Below are 5548 nucleotides of genomic sequence, written 5' to 3' on the forward strand. Positions count from 1 at the left end.
AAGTTTGGTGTTTTCTTGTTGATTATCCCTTTGATTTTCGAAAATTTTGTTTGGTTTTCCAAAAAAATTTTAAGTTTGGTTTTTTTCTTCTTCATGTTCTTGTGTTCTTGTGATCTTCAAGTGTTCTTTGAGTTTTCCTTGTGTCTTGATCTAAATTTTTAGTTTGGTGTTCCTTGTGTTTTCCCTCCAAAATTTAAAACAAGGAGATCGATCTAAAATTTTAAATCTAGTACTATCTTTTATTGTTTCTCTCTCCTCACTAAATTCAAAAATATCTTTTAAAATATCTTTTCTAACTTCCTAACTTCTCTTAACTTTTTCCAAAACTACCATAACTAACTCTCCTCTCCCCTAATTTTCGAATAGCTTCCTTCTTTTCCAAAAATTTCTTCCTTTTTTTTTAACTAATTATTTTTTTTTTTTTTACGAAAATTTTTTTTTTTTTCAAAATTCACATTCTTTTTAGTTATTTTATTTAAAGTTTTACTCTTATAAAATAAATAAAAAGTAAATCAGTCCAAGTTATATCCATAGATCCATCGTGGACATAAGTGAGATGACAGTCCAGGAAGGACTTTGGGTCATATTCTAACCCCTCTACCTTCATATGGAGTAGCATCTGCATACCCTCCATTGGAGTTAGTAGCTTTGAGTTGAATCCTCAGCTCATTATCATGGTGCAGCAAAGTTGCCAGTATTCCGGTCTTCCACGGAAGAACCTACAGAGTTTTGGCACAATTTTTACAAATTGCTGACACAGTAATGATAAGGAAATAGATCAGGATGTCTACAGACTATTACTGTTTCCATTTGCTGTAAAAGATCAAGCTAAGAGGTGGTTAAATAACCAACCCAAGGCCAGCATAAGGACATGGAACAGCTGACAGAAAAATTCCTGAATCAATATTTCCCTCCAAAAAGGATGACACAGCTGAGGCTGGACATCCAAGGCTTTAAACAAGGAATAATGAATCTCTTTATGATGCCTGGAAGATACAGAGAGATGCTAAAATGCCCCTCTAAAATGTTTTCAGAGTGGGTTCGTTAGACATCTTCTACTATGGGCTTGCAGAAGGAGCTCAGATGTCTTTGATTACTCAGCTGGTGGATCTATCCATATGAGAGACAATCGAAGAGGCTCAAGACTCATTGATACAGTTCCAGGAATCACATCTGTATCTAAGCAGCAACCTTCCATGAATGAAGAGGTTAAAACAGTAACTGCTGAATTCAGTACTGTAAAACAAGCTGCTGAATTCAATCAGCAATTAGATTGCTAACAAAGAGCTAGCCAATTCAAAGACAGGTTACAGGAGACAAGGATGCCTAATATACATATGGAAGAACAGTTTAAGCAAACAAAGCAGCAGCTATCAAGCAAATAGCAGAAGAATGCCAAGCAGTTCAATTAAGAAGTGGGAAAACATTAAATACCCCACTCAAGATCAAAATTCAAGAAATGACACCAAAGATAAAGAAACAAAAAAATTGCACAAAAAGAAAATAGAAGTGAAAGAATCAAAAGCACGAAACAAAAAGGTTAACAAAAGGAAAATGAGAACGCCAGGAAAACAGAACCCAGGGCCATTTCTGGCGTTCAGGCGCCAGGAACAGACAGTGAGTGGCGTCTAACGTCCCCAGCTTCTGACTCTAGTACGCAATTGCCAGTGAGGGATCAGACACACACAAGTGCTGATAACAACCCCTCTAAAAAGGCTTCTTTAACCACTAAGGTTGAGGAATATAAAGCCAAGATACCTTATCCTCAAAAACTCCGGAAAGAGGAGCAGGATAAGCAATTTGCTCGCTTTGCAGATTATCTAAGACTCTTGAGATAAATATTCCATTTGCAGAGGCACTTGAGCAAATACCTTCTTATGCCAAGTTCATGAAAGAGATCTTATCATAAAAAGGAGTGGAGAGAAACAGAAAGAGTTCTCCTCACTGAAGAATGCAGTGCAGTCATTCTTAAAAGCTTTCCTGAAAAGCTTAAAGACCCCGGGAGTTTTCTGATACCATGCATATTAGAAGGTGATTGCACCAAGACAGCTTTATGCGATCTTGGGGCAAGCATTAACCTGATACCTGCATCCACTATCAGGAAGCTTGGCTTAACTGATGAAGTTAAACCAACCCAGATATGTCTCCAACTTGCTGATGGTTCCACTAAATACCCATCAGGCGTGATTGAGGACATGATTGTCAGAGTTGGGCCATTCGCCTTTCCCACTGACTTTGTTGTGCTGGAAATGGAGGAGCACAAGAGTGCCACTCTCATTCTAGGAAGACCCTTCCTAGCAACTGGACGACCCCTCATTGACGTCCAACAGGGGGAAATAACCTGAGAGTCAACGATGACGAGTTCAAGTTGAACGCTGTCAAAGCCATGCAGCATCCAGACACATCAACAGACTGCATGAAAGTTGACCTTATTGACTCTTTGGTAGAAGAGATCAACATGGCTGAGAGTCTCGAATCAGAGTTGGAAGACATCTTTAAAGATGTTCAGCCTGATTTGGAGGATTCAGGGGACATGAAAGAGCCTCTGAACTTTCTTCTGAAAGAGGAAAAACCTCCTAAACCAGAGCTCAAGCCACTGCCACCATCCTTGAAATATGCATTTCTAGGAGAAGGTGACACTTTTCCCGTGATCATAAGCTCTGCTTTAAATTCACAGGAAGAGGAAGCACTTATTCAAGTGCTAAGGACACACAAGACAGCTCTTGGGTGGTCCATAGGTGACCTTAAGGGCATAAGCCCAGCTAGATGCATGCACAAAATCCTATTGGAGGATAATGCCAAACCAGTGGTTCAACCACAGAGGCGGTTAAATCCAGCCATGAAGGAAGTGGTGCAGAAAGAGGTCACCAAATTACTAGAGGCTGGGATTATTTATCCATTTCTGACAGCCCCTGGGTGAGCCCTGTTCAAGTTGTCCCAAAAAAGGGAGGCATGACAGTGATTCATAATGAAAAAAATGAACTGGTTCCTACAAGAACAGTTACAGGGTGGCGCATGTGTATTGACTACAGAAGGCTCAATACAGCCACCAGAAAGGATCATTTTCCTTTACCATTCATAGACCAGATGCTAGAGAGACTAGCAGGTCATGATTATTACTGCTTTTTGGATGGCTACTCAGGCTATAACCAGATTGCAGTAGATCCCCAGGATCAAGAGAAAACAGCATTCACATGTCCATCCGGAGTGTTTGCTTATAGAAGGATGCCCTTTGGGCTATGCAATGCACCTGCAACCTTCCAGAGATGCATGCTCTCTATTTTCTCTGATATGGGGGAAAAATTTCTGGAAGTCTTCATGGATGACTTCTCAGTATATGGAGACTCATTCAGCTCCTGTCTTGATCACCTAAAACTTGTTCTGAAAAGATGCCAAGAAACCAACCTAGTTTTAAACTGGGAAAAGTGTCACTTCATGGTGACTGAAGGAATTGTTCTTGGGCATAAAATCTCAAACAAGGGAATAGAGGTGGATCAAGCAAAAATAGAGGTAATTGAAAAATTACCACCACCTGCCAATGTTAAGGCAATCAGAAGCTTTCTGGGGCATGCAGGATTCTATAGGAGGTTTATAAAGGATTTTTCAAAAATCGCAAAACCTCTAAGCAATCTGCTAGCTACTGACACGCCATTTGTGTTTGACACAAAATGCCTGCAGGCGTTTGAAACGCTGAAAGCTAAGCTGGTCACAGCACCAGTCATTTCTGCACCAGACTGGACATTACCATTTGAGCTAATGTGTGATGCCAGTGATCATGCCATTGGTGCAGTATTGGGACAGAGGCATGATAAGCTTCTGCATGTCATTTATTATGCCAGTCGCGTTTTAATTGATGCCCAGAAAAATTACACAACCACAAAAAAGGAATTACTTGCAGTGGTTTACGCCATTGACAAGTTCAGATCCTACTTAGTAGGATCAAAGGTGATTGTGTACACTGACCATGCTGCTCTTAAGTATCTACTCACAAAGCAGGATTCAAAACCCAGGCTCATCAGATGGGTATTGCTTCTGCAAGAGTTTGATATAGAAATAAGAGACAGAAAAGGGACAGAGAACCAAGTAGCTGATCATCTGTCCCGGATAGAGCCAGTGGAAGGGACGTCCCTCCCCTTCCTTGAGATCTCTGAGACGTTCCCTGATGAGCATCTATTTGCCATTCAGGAAGCACCATGGTTTGCCGATATTGCAAACTATAAAGCTGCAAGGTTCATACCCAAGGAGTACAATAGAATACAAAAAAAGAAACTAATTATTGATGCAAAGTACTACTTGTGGGATGAGCCCTATCTCTTTAAGAGATGTGCAGACGGAATTATCCGTAGGTGTGTCCCCAGAGAGGAAGCACAGAGAATCCTATGGCATTGCCATGGATCTCAATATGGAGGCCATTTCGGAGGTGAGCGAACAGCCACCAAGGTCCTCCAATGTGGCTTCTATTGGCCCACACTCTATAAAGATTCCCGAGAGTTTGTACGTAATTGTGACAGTTGCCAAAGAGCTGGTAATCTGCCTCATGGTTACGCCATGCCTCAACAAGGAATCTTGGAAATAGAGTTGTTTGATGTATGGGGAATTGACTTCATGGGACCTTTCCCACCATCATACTCAAACACTTATATTCTGGTGGCAGTTGACTATGTATCAAAATGGGTTGAGGCTATTGCCACACCCACCAATGATACTAAAACAGTGCTGAAGTTCCTCCAGAAACATATCTTTAGTAGGTTTGGTGTCCCTAGAGTGTTAATCAGTGATGGGGGCACTCACTTCTGCAATAAACAGCTTTACTCTGCCATGGTTCGGTATGGAATTCGCCACAAAGTGGCCACTCCATATCATCCACAAACCAACGGGCAAGCTGAAGTCTCTAACAGAGAATTAAAGAGAATCCTGGAACGGACAGTAAATACCCGTAGAAAGGATTGGGCAAGAAGCTTGGATGATTCTCTGTGGGCTTACAGAACAGCATTCAAGACCCCTATAGGGACCTCTCCATACCAACTCGTGTATGGTAAGGCATGCCACTTGCCCGTGGAACTGGAACATAAGGCCTACTGGGCAACCAGATTCCTAAACTTAGATGCCAAATTAGCAGGAGAAAAACGATTGCTCCAGCTAAATGAGCTAGAGGAATTCAGATTCACAGCTTTCGAAAATGCCAAGCTTTATAAAGAAAAATAAAAAAATGGCATGACAGAAAGCTGTCATCTAGAATCTTTGAACTAGGACAGAAGGTCCTGTTGTTTAACTCTAGACTCAGGCTATTCCCCGGGAAACTGAAATCCCGGTGGAGGGGACCATACGTGATTACAAGTGTGTCACCATATGGCTATGTGGAGCTTCAAGATATTGATTCTGATAAGAAGTTCATTGTCAATGGACAGAGAATCAAGCATTATCTTGAAGGCAACACTGAGCAAGAATGCTCAAGGCTGACGCTAGATTAAAAGCTCAGCAAGGTCCAGCTAAAGACAATAAAGAAGCGCTTGCTGGGAGGCAACCCAGCCATGGGGCAACAATCCTC

This window comes from Arachis hypogaea, chromosome 11 (assembly GCF_003086295.3).
Source record: "Arachis hypogaea cultivar Tifrunner chromosome 11, arahy.Tifrunner.gnm2.J5K5, whole genome shotgun sequence".
Lineage (NCBI taxonomy): Eukaryota > Viridiplantae > Streptophyta > Magnoliopsida > Fabales > Fabaceae > Arachis > Arachis hypogaea.